The sequence below is a fragment of the Thermobia domestica genome, chromosome 11 (assembly GCF_964235325.1).
Source record: "Thermobia domestica chromosome 11, izTheDome1.hap1.1, whole genome shotgun sequence".
Taxonomy (NCBI): domain Eukaryota; kingdom Metazoa; phylum Arthropoda; class Insecta; order Zygentoma; family Lepismatidae; genus Thermobia; species Thermobia domestica.
Genome location: NC_137464.1, coordinates 208,439,791 through 208,451,396, shown reverse-complemented (window position 1 = coordinate 208,451,396; position 11,606 = coordinate 208,439,791). Strand labels below are relative to the sequence as shown.

The 11,606-nt window shown below is 35.2% G+C and overlaps 1 protein-coding gene across 1 annotated transcript in view; it reads left to right on the top strand.

The window, feature by feature from the left end:
- The first annotated feature begins 6,139 nt into the window (after positions 1–6,139).
- The window catches only part of LOC145664686 (uncharacterized), a 73,491-nt gene continuing 68,024 nt past the window's right edge, over positions 6,140–11,606 (top strand). The window contains exon 1 of the mRNA XM_081731543.1: positions 6,140–6,296. The gene's annotated coding sequence lies outside the window, so the exon portion shown is untranslated. The remainder of the gene's footprint in view (positions 6,297–11,606) is intronic.

Genomic DNA, 11,606 nt, shown 5'->3' with positions numbered 1-11,606 from the left:
CAATAACAGCACAAGATGTGCTAGGATTTGCCATTTAGGTGTTCTAAATTCATCTCCTACATTTGATGCATTTGTTGCTTCTTGTTCTAAGCGATTGTGTACTAGAAACAATAAACGCATCAACTTTATTAGATGGCAACTGTCACCGATTATTTGAAAGTGAATATGGAAGAACCATGAAGTAAAGTAAATTGACACTCGTCATTCTGTTATAAAATTACAGATTTTATCTGATCCCAAACGATTATCGTCGAATATACGCGGTTAAAAGAGCATTCTGATTAGCCAAATTCAAAAGACTTGAACAATTTATCTCTACAAGCGCCATTCTCTTCATCGCCTCCTTGGCTAAGTCGGAAGGGCACGCGACTAGTAATCGAAACGTTGGTGGTTCGCGCCCACCCTGGGGTACATTTTTTTTTAGACTCACCTTAATGTAAAAACATTACGCATATAGGCGATTTTACATATTTTGGGGGAGTAATTTTGTGGTTCATTGACAATTACGGCACTTTTCCTGAAATTCCAATATAAATGTTCTCTCTTGGCTTTTATTAATTCTCAGTCCTTTGCTCTCCAATGCTTCTCTCCAGGTATCTATTTACTCTTGCAGTGCTCGCTTGGTTTCACTCACCAGCAATATGTCGACCTTAAATTGTATATTACAAGGATCGAACTCTTGGATATTCTTTGTAAGATGATCCATCACAACTACAAAAACGTTTGATTACATATAAAGTGGTTGTTAGGATTACATAGTGGGACTTACAGGATTGTACTGTTAGTACACCCATTCGTCTGTTATTTCACACGATAACTCTTGAACGGAAACGAATTTCTTAATTATGTTTTAGCAATAGATAGCTAGAGCTATTATCTCGGCCTAGTTTGTTAATGGAATCAACCAGTTAACATATTAATAGGTGACGATGATGTTAACGGTAATTATCCATATCCCGTTTAAAATTTATAACATCTCCTAGTTTCTACGCAATCTTTAGAGTAGCAAAGACATGTTTGTTTGCGTATGGTAAAAGGATACTGTATGTACTTCACTACTGTCTTTAACAGAGCTTAATTCCGATTGGATGCTCTGTGACGTCACCGCTCCTGTTCTAACCGAACCACAAAAGAGAAATGGAGCGAACAAGACTGGTTTTGATAAAAGCAAATGATGATGGGCAAACAAGAACATCGATGGCGTTTTGCAGATACTTTAATTATGAATCCAGAACTATTCGTTTATTGTTGACACTTATTTTATTATATTCCTCTATATCTCGTCATTTGCACTCATTTGTTCCATCTCTTATCTCTGCCTGTTCTCCGATCTTAAAACTGCCAGTTGAAATTGACTAATATAAGGAGTAGAGATGCAAAAAAGCCGGCTTTTTTGAATCGATGGTTTTTTTCACATAAAAAGCCGGCTTTTTTGGGAAAAAAACGAGAATTTTGGAAATTTTGGCTTTTTTCATTTCCATGATTTTTCTATCTAAATAGCTTTCTTATAGTATATTCTATAGTTAGATAAGAATTCCATATTTCGCTCTAAAATTCATCATCAAGATGGATGGAGCACATGTTTTACGAATTAAAGTTAACATGAAGAATGTAGTATTTGAGGGCAATTTTAGAGGCTATTTAACTTTATTTTAACTTTTGAGTTATTGATTTTTTTTTCTTTCCGGGATCATTTCAGTTTGTCATCTGTGTTTCATTTCTAAGAGCTTAGTACTCTAGCTTCTAGCGCAAAAGTTAAACTTACGTTTTTCTATATATCCGTCTAAGCGTACTTTCCACATTTCTGTTATACTGTAGCTGTGCAATGATTTAGCAATAATTTTCCGGATACAACCTTGAATACTAATTTATACAAATAATCAGTAGCGGATTTAGAAACGTACTTTGGGACGGGTTTCTCTGATTATTTCGTTTTCTAAAATGTCCTAATTTTATTTGGGAGGAGCTTGAAGTTTATGAGTACAGGCATAACTAATACTGTATTTCGTTTCGTTTATATATTTAGAGATAATCTTCCGGATACAACCTTGAAGATCATTTTATACTGAGAATCGGTGGCGGATTTAGAAAAGTATTTTGGGAGGTTTTTTTTTCTTACTAATGTTGAGTTTTTCTAAATATGATAATTTTTATTTGATGGGAGCTTAAAGTTTATGAGTAAAGCCATAACTAATAGATATTTCGTTTGTTTTAGACATTCCGTAATTTTGGGGAACAGGCTTCAGTCCGAAAGACCGTCCCCCTAACCTTCGCAAAACCGTCACTGCTGGTAATTAGTAATAATAACGATTTAAAAACAATAAGGAAAGAAGTCGGCCAACTCACAGTACACGCACTATTTCTACTTCACAGATGGAATGAAGAAAAGTTTTGTCAGAATGGTCGAATGCTGAGTTGAATCCCAAACTTCCCGATAGAAGCGCAAAAGCTTCACTCAGTCATGTTTGTTGTGCAGTTGTATTTATCTTAAATATATTTCGTAGTCCTTTTTTTTTTTTTTTTTTTTTTTGTGGTGGTGGTGGGGTGGGGAGAGTTCCATAATGATAAGGTGTGAGCCAAGAACATCGTAACTAACAAATTTTCAATTGCTGAGTTATGCAGCACCAGATAGACAGCAACCAATACCGCTTCGTTTAATCCTTCATGTATAGACTTAATGTGAAAAATCAGCATTCCGACTTTCAAAATGGATTGTGCAGCAGAAAATTTCTAATTTCTTAAAATAGTAAAATTGTGGGTTACCATGTTCTTACCTCACACCCTTCATATGTTGAATCCCTCTTGTTAAAACAGAAAACTTGAGGACTGAGTAAACGTGATGGTGCTTATATAAAACTGTAGAATTTCAAGAATATACAAAACCAAAAGCTCTAGATGTGTATCATATAAATCTAAGTATTTTTCTTGTTTTATTTTAATTTTATTTCGTTCCAAAAAGAGGGTATGGAATATTTTGAAGTAAAAATACTACATAGAATTTTGCTACTTATTTGAATATTTTTTAAAAGAAGTATTTACGTTTAGGGTTGGCTGGTTTACACCATCTGTTTTTTTTTTTTTTTTTAAATAAACAACTGGTTATAATAATAATAATAATAATAATAATAATAATAATAATAATAATAATAATAATAACGAAAAATGCGAATCGTGTGAACTTCATGGTGACGTTTCCACACATCAAACCATCTGCATTAGTTTTATTTCCTTTTCACCTTTTAATCAAGGTGTCCCATGTTCAATTCTCGTTTGAACCACAACCCTTCTTTCATGCGTAAACAAAGTAGCGGTTCGGATGTAACTTTAAGCGAAAGTCTTCTCCTCGATAACCTCGGTATTACGTAAGGATGTTAAGCCTGAACATACGAAACAAAACTAAATTGTATATTTCTGCATGCCTGAATGCCTGTTGTTTTATAAAGAAGCCAAGGTTGCTTAAATATATTGATATAGCCTAAATTGGCAAAATTTATCGATTGCCTACGTAGTTTCCAACATTAGCTTGGATTGTACTTTCAATGATATAAACGTACTAAATTTGTAATTTAATACCTCAGTTTTAGCGTACTGATTATGATACGTTGACCTTGAAATTTTACATGCAAAGCAATAACAGGATTTTCCGTTATTGTTTTACATTTAGAATAATGACGGGATTTTCCCGATTGCTAGGGCGGGAGTTTCTCAATTACTGACCGGACTTCTTTAAGCTTATGTGACCTCTTCCAGCATAACCCCGTTGTTGCATAATAACACCAAGGCGAAACAAACTTATTTCTGTCAATATGTAATATAAATACATAAAGCGAAATATCTAAATCCAAAAAAAAAAAAAAACTGGTTTAAACCAAAAAAAAACTAGTTTAAACCTCCCCCAAAAAACGGGTTTCTGCATTTTCAAAAACAACCATGGTTCTTGTCAACACTGCTTACTTTTATATGTAGGAGGTTAAAAAAAATCTTATTATATACATTGGTTAATCCTTTGGAATTCATAATGTAAATATGATGAGAAGTAAAACGGTTTGAAATATCTTTTCGAAATTCATGGTTTATTTTCGAGGTTTTATATTATTATCGGCATCAACCACTAATTAAATGACTTTTTGTGTTATAGAGAAGCGAAACAAAATCTGGTTTATCAATTTAAAGCAGAATTTTTAAAAAGCCCAAAATTTCCCAAGCGAAGCAGAAAAAACCGAGTTTTTTTTCTTCAAAAAAGCCGGTTTTTTTCGAGCCCTTGCATCTCTAATAAGGAGCCATATTTCAGTTATGAGGGGAAGGAAGGACAAGAATTCTTTGAGAGAGTGGAAGAAAACCATGCCATGGTAACTATAGCAACAATATATTTAATAGCCGCAACAAAGTCAAAGTTAGCAACAATGGTAATTCCCAGAAATCCATATGCACGTAATATTAGGATAACCTACACATAATAATAGGATAAATACTCAGTGCGTAGGCTATATTTTCGCCACTCGGAATTTCGTATCACAGCCAGACATGAATGTCAAACAGTAGAAAGAGCTCATTATTATAATTCGCTCTTTAAAATTCTCATACTTGATGACTTACTATCAAATTTGGCCAACATTGAAGAGAGTAAAAAGTTAGGAAGTGTTATTCAAACAGGAACTAATAGAAATCAACCACTTCCTGTTTTAACTTTTATAAACTACAGACAAAAAATGAAATGAAATCTCTAAGTTTAACGTCTCACGATTATACCCTTTAGGCTAAGGAAGACAATGATTAAAACAAGTGAATGACGATGTAAGAATTAGTAGAATAAGAATGTGGAAGGAAACAGGAGTATCCCGAGAAAACCCATGGGCACCATGTTATCCACCATAAACTTATTTGACCAGGGATCTCACACACCAGAGCTAGGATTCCGAATCCGGGGAAAGGTGAGGAAGGAAGCGGCCTGGAACCTGTAAGTTAGGTACCACCAGTGGCATATTTACGATTTTGTTTTGGGGGGGCTTTGCTAACTTTCGGGGGGGGGTGGCTTTGCCTGAAAATGTGAAAATTCTGCAAGATATTTCATATACTTTACTATAGTAAGTAAGATTTCGGGGGGGCTTAAGCCCGGAAGCCCCCTAAGTAAGCCACTGAGTACCACCCCGGCATTTGCTTGGTTTGAATGGGAAAGACCCAGGAAAACTTCATTCAAGATGGCTAGCCTGAAAAAGCCTATTTTACACTTTTTCGATCGAGTGCCCCCCTACCAGGAATCGAACCCGGGACCGCTCGCATCGACTATGCACCTGGGGCCACCACACCAGAGGTAAGCGCTCTCCAACATAGCCACCATGTCTTCCTGATTAAGTATAGAGCTAAAACGGTAACAGAAGCGGTTTCCTACAATTCGCTTTCGTTACCAAGAACACATTTCATCTACATTCTAATCGTCCTAAAACCAGAATGATAGAAATCTACTACCACGTCCGGTTTCAATATTGATTGAGAGAATATCATATTCAGTGGCGTATTTAGGGGGTCTTCCGGGCTTAAGCCCTCTCCCGAAATCTTAATTACTATAGTAAAGTATATGAAATATCTTGCAGAATTTTCATATTTTCAGGCAAAGCCCCTCTGAAAGTTAGTAAAGTCCCCCCGAAACAAAATCGTAAATACGCCACTGATCACATCATACGAATGAAAGTCTTTCACGTAATAAGTACGTAACAGTGCTACTTTTTTTAAACGTGCCTTCATTTATTATTGCCTCTTAACATTTTGCTTTATATTTCTTACTCCAACGAGCAGTTTTTTTTTTTTTTTTAAGAAGAAGAAGAAACAAGAAGCAAAGACATCTGAGAAATATGAAAGACTGTAAATTAATGACAGTCTCTAAAAATACAACGATCAGTTGGTTGGTAACACTGAAGTACAGATGCAACACAAGGCCAAAAACAAAGGCTGTTTTGCTCATATTTTATTCACTGAATGCAATGCGCATCCACAACGCAACGGGAGAAAAGTTGCCCACGATTATTAAATGTAAGTTGTTGTTAAATCTTTGAAGTGTTTGTTGAACTGTATGTGTTGAAAAATTATATATACGTATATTTAATTAAATGAAGTTTCAGTTCCATGTTTGGAAAGTTAGGAATGGAATTTGGACATTCCGAGATTGCCGATTGATAAATAGGCCTGTGTTTACTGTTGATCATGCACGCAGTTAACGGTGATAGAAATGTGCTGTTGTGCAAATGCGAACTGTCTGCTGCTGGCGCATGATTTCTACCAGGCGTTTGAGAAAAATACACGTGAGTAGCATCGATAAAAACAAATACTGTATTTCATGTTTTATAACGCATGTAGTTGTTTTTCTTATCAGCAGTGTTTCTTTCAGAAAAAAAAAGTTCTAGGGGGCGCAATTAGTGTTTGGAGGGACACTGCTGGTACTATTCTATTTATTATTATATTACAGGCGTATTAGTTTGGTCTCCTGCACGGGGCAGTGGCCCCCAAAAAACATGTTTGGAAGAAACGCTGTTTATTAGTTATTCATAATTGCTTGCAGTACAACAACAACAACAAAAATCTTTTAAATTATCTCAAATCTACTGTAGAAGATGACACAGACAAACGTCTCTTGACGGGTTTATTATTGTAAGAAGTATCGGGCATTTGTGCCCTTGGCTTCTATCTGTGATGCATCTTGACTTGTGATTGCTGCGTATGGTGTATGTGGGGGTAACTTCTATCGCATAGCCCATTGTTTAGATCCTGCCTTTAGGGTTGCCAGACGTCCCGGTTTTCAATGAAATAATTAACTGTCGCGAAAAAGGCTTTCGGGACGCCTGTTTGTCCCGGTTTTCCTTCTTCAGATTAAAAAAAAAATATTAACCTGCAAGAACTAGTATGTCGCACCTAAAAACGAAAGGTTTTCGGAAGATATGTGTAGCTTCCAGAGGGGAAAAGAAGGATGTAAAAAATATTCAAGAGGGGCATATGTTATAGCAATAATTTCTTGAATAACCTTCAATAGAAGAGAACGTCTTTTCCCCGGTGACGAGCTTTAACAACTAGTTATTTTATACTTTAATCGGTATCACAGAACTGCTTCATTGTAGGAACTTGAATTAACAATGGCGATACTGTTCTTAGTCACTACATGTTAACCGACATTTAAACTGTTTTGTACTACCTGAGTGTCTGTCGCAAATCGATCCGTAAACTTACATCTAAGTTTCATTTGAATTTTCACTTCAACAATTACAGAACTGAGTTGCCTTTAATATACTTTCACATGTTTGGATAAATTTTTCTAAAGATGCTGTGGACGCATTCAATAATTTTGGATTTATACGTATTTTTTTTTCCTGTATCCGATAAAATTTTCAGTGATTTTCCAGTTAAAATTCCAAAATAACTTATTCTAGCACAAGAGGTGGCAGTTAAACACATAAAGGTATGTGTCTTGTTTAATTTTGGTCAGTGGTGTATTTACGATTTTGTTTCGGGTGTAGTTTTGCTAACTTTCGGGAGGGGAGCTTTGCCTGAAAATGTGAAAATTCTGCAAGATATTTCATATAATTTACTATAGTAAGTAAGATTTCGGGGGGGCTTAAACCCGGAAGCCCCCCTAAATACGCCACTGATTTTTGTATTCGATTTTTTTCCTTCCAAACTTTTGGAGAGACTGGATAAGTTTTTAAAGAGATTTACTTTTTGATTATCTTTCTGAATTTAGCGTAAATGCATTTTCTCTTGCTAAATGGTAAGTTTGTACTTCTTTTACGGTAGTGTTTCTAACTCAGTTGATTATACAACAAAGAAAAAAGTCTCTCTTCAATCATAAATGGGAGCTTGTCATAATTGGCGCAATATTTAGGACCCGTTAAAAATAACAAATCGGACTTCGGAATAAGGGACGCCAGGTAGCTCTTCTTATGTTACGTTTTCACATTCTTTAAACATCGCTTGTGGGGCTTCATTTGTGTTGGCTGTGTATAGAGTGAACTGGAAAATTATGAGTATGTAGTAACTTGGAAAAGACAGGTAATTAACTGATTCTGATCAAATGAGTAGGAACCCTGACCTTATATATAGAACGAGATTGGTGTCCCGGTTTTTAATTTACAAAATCTGGCAACCCTAATCCTACCATCCAGGATATTCAAGGACGTGGCATTGAAATGTAAAAGGAGCAGTGACGTCTCCAGATTAGGGATGGCCACATTTTCCGGAAAAACAGAAAACGGAAAGTATTTTTCCGGAAACCGGAAAATTGAAAACGGAAACGGAAAATTTTCCGGAAAATCGGAAGACGGAAAATTTTCCGGAAACACGGAAACGGAAAATTTTCCGGAAAAACGGAAACGGAAAATTTTCCAGAAAAACGGAAGCTGAAAATTTTCCGGAAAATCAGAAGACGGAAAATTTTCCGGAAAAACGGAAAATGTGATTTCCGGAAACCGGAAAACTCTTTTTCTGGAAATGGCCATCCCTACTCCAGATCTTCTTACGTGTTAGAGGTATGCTTAGTATAAGGTAGCGTTTCCCAACCGGTGTGCCGCGAGGAAATCGAAACAAAATTATTAATTCTATAGCAATCAAATTGCAAGACATAGGGGAAAATGTATATTTGCATGTTACATTACTATGAACATCTATTATAAATCTACAATTTTAAGTTTTCATACCGTCTTACTTTTCTGTACATTTTTAATGTTGAAAAAAATATTTGTTATCATTGTTATGACCATTATTGCTTCTTTACTGTTGCAAACTATTTCGTAACTTGAAATTTTAAAATATCACTCATTCCTTTCGACAAAGCAAACATGCATACAAATTACCTACATTTGTGTTTTAAAAGTAATAGACATTTGTTTGTTCGTTCGTTATTTAGTGATGTTCCTTCTTAGCAGGGGCGGATCCAGGACCGACTTCTGGGGGGGGGCGGTTTGTTGTCATACTGCTACTTTTAAGGGCTCCAAACTTTGGGATGGGTTTTATTTATATATATAAAATAAGAAAGTTTATCCTTCTGGGGGGGCGATCGCCCCGATCGCCCCCCCCCCTGGATCCGCCCCTGCTTCTTAGTGAAAGGTTGGATACAGTTTTCGAAAAAGAAAGTGTATTTTTAATAACCTGAGTCCAATATTTCACTATTTTTAAATTAAATTGAAAATACACTTTCCTTTTTCTATTTTTAAAGGCCGATCTATCTTTAAATTAAAATGAAAAAAAAAGCATAATAATTTACCACGGGGGAAAACCAGTGATCGACCTTTCTCCTCTGTGAGAAGGAGGTTAGTAATCACAGAAAAAAGTACCACGAAATTTTATATTTACAAATAATAATATCTATGAGTGTGCCGCGAGAATTCAAGTTACGCCCATAGTATGCCGCAAGTTGAGAAAGGTTGGGAAACGCTGGTATAGGGTTACTTACTTTTGAAGAAACGAAGCAATATTTAACAAAATATATTTTGTGACGTAGTTTCTACATATTGTTCGCCGTACCTTAACTTTTTTTTTTCTTTCTTCAGGAGATCTGTCAAAAATACGATACGATCTTAGTAATTTGTACAGTACTACGTTATGTGTTTGAAGTTACACAAACACAAATTTTTCAGTGTTAACGTCCGAGCTACTTCTGTCCTTTATTTCTTTTCAAGTTTATTTTTCTTAAAATAGAAATTGTGGAATAGTAGCGATGTTCACGAGACGAGAAATAAAGTTTCCTCCACTCCTCTGGATTCTTGAAAAAAAAAATCCCGTTTCGAATTCTTACTCGTTTCTGTTTGTAAACTCACGTACAAAGTTTATTCTTGATTTTTTTTTCTTATTTTCGTGTAGAAGTTGTCAGAATTCTTTCGCGTCACGAGTAGAGGGGTTGACATAGGGTATGATATAAGATCATTTAAACCGTATTTTTTATTTTACTATATTGTGCAGTGGCGGCTAACGTTAGTATTGCAGTGTTGCGCAACGACCAAAGTATTTCAAGAAAAAAAAATGTTATTGCCAATAGTAGTAAAGAACAGAAAAAAATACTTTCTAATACTCCCATATATACACTTTGAATAACATTTTTTTTTTTTTTTTTTTTTGCTTCTGTAACTGTCCGTTCCGTTAATCCGTTTTAAAAAAGCGAAAAATAATCTGTCACAGACTCTCTAATTTATATTGTGTTGCACCGAGCGTACAATGACCAGATTCCTTCAGCGCGGCAATTGGAGTCTCCTTTCCCCCTATCTCAGAAGTTAAAAGGACTGGTCCTTGCAGTGCTTCTGCAACACAGCACGGTTTCCGGTGAACGAGGTTTTTCACGTTAAATATGATTTCAGAATTTTATTTCACTAGCAATTAACAAATGGAATTTGTTTTTATGCATTCATATTTTTAAATTACGGGATCATACTGAAGCAAATCAATATAATGACAATTTAAAAAAAATGATTGCAGAATTACAAAATAAGAAAGAAAATATCTAGTAGAGCAGGAAACAAATGAAAGTAGACCCGCATTTATAAGTTAATTCTTAGCTTATATTGATAATGAAGGCTTCTTCTACAGTAATTTGTGAATCAAATATTAACAAGTCAGTATGTAGAATCGCCCCTCCCCCTCTGTGGATAGTATTTTAGTATATACATATTTCTTTTATAAAATAAGTATATTTTATATTCTTGATAATTTCCACATAAAACTGTACGATGGGGAACGCCACATTGAATTTGGGACTAGTTGGCAATGTTCAGGGGCGTAGACATGAGGAGGGTCCACCAGCTCCGGACCTCCTAAAAATTTCGAAACTTGACTAACATTTGTAGACTTTCCTAACGAACTATACTTGTTTAACAGAGAAACGATTGATGTAGACTGAATATTTTATTTTACGCCTCATCATGTACTCTTTCTTTTCTTATAAAAATAATCATTCTATCATTTTTTCTAAAAATATAGGTGACAGTAATTAAGAATTACTTATCGTCTTTTCGGGTGCAGTATAAGACAGGTTCGGTGTAACGTAGACGTATTGGACCTTCCTCAAATACTTTGGACCCCTCCCAGTTAATATTTCTGGATGTAGAACTTTCAGTGCTGTTTGTTTTGATGTTCTTTGATTTTTGGCTTCTGTTACATGCTGATCCTACATCTGGCGGGTTTCAAGGTTTCCTTTCCAGAACGTATCACATTGATAAGCATTGTTTCGCCTCATGTGGAAGTATATTGTGTTCATCGTGCATTGCGTAACAACCAAGACGGATAATTGGGAATGTAGTTTATTTCTTTTACGCACATGTGTGTGTGTTGATGTATCAGTATGTGACATTCGGAATTCATATACAAGTACGTCTCTTGTATTAGATGTTTTGGTTTTTAATTATTAGATTTAATTTTAGTGTGTGTGCTTTAATTCTGTAAATAACTTACAAAATAAAAAACTTGCCCAGCTTTCAACTGAAGAAAAACTTGCAATTAAGGCTTAGACAAAACAAGCAAAGGGCAATTCAAGAGAGTGTTCGAAAAAAATCCAGTTTGAATTTACAGGATGTCTTATGGCAGTAGTGTTGTTTGCACTAGGTACATTTCCTCAATTTATTTTAAATTTTCCTAGA